Source organism: Gavialis gangeticus, unplaced genomic scaffold (genome assembly GCF_001723915.1).
Source record: "Gavialis gangeticus isolate Ggan-Ray unplaced genomic scaffold, GavGan_comp1, whole genome shotgun sequence".
NCBI lineage: Eukaryota > Metazoa > Chordata > Crocodylia > Gavialidae > Gavialis > Gavialis gangeticus.
In genome coordinates this window covers 5,872,790-5,873,255 of record NW_017729012.1, presented here as the reverse complement: position 1 = coordinate 5,873,255, position 466 = coordinate 5,872,790, and positions in this window count along the sequence as shown.

Genomic DNA, 466 nt, shown 5'->3' with positions numbered 1-466 from the left:
TTTTTTTTTTTTTTTTTTAAAGAAGTAATTACACTGTTGAACTAATGGGCGCGAATGGTGCACAACAAGGAAAATCAGTAGGAGTGAAATATCCAGGCTGTCAGGCTAAGTGATGGTAGAATGATAGTGTCAGTTTCTGCTTGGGAATTGCAGCATGGAGACTGAGACAATGCTTACGGTGATGGGATGAAAGGATGAGAGAAGATCCCAGATTGCTGGTTTGCCATTAAAGAGAAACTGAGAAGGATACTGGCATTAAAATGAGACCTGACGTGATTTTTTTGGGCCAGATCCTCAGCTGATATAAAGCCATCTATTGACTTCAGCTCCGCTCCCTTATAACCATTAGCAGAATCCACGCAAATGTTTCTTCTCATTCTTCCTCCTCCTATTTGTTACTGCAATTACAGCTAAAAGACCCGATCAGGTTGGAGGCCCTATTGTGTCAGGTACTGTACAAATATGT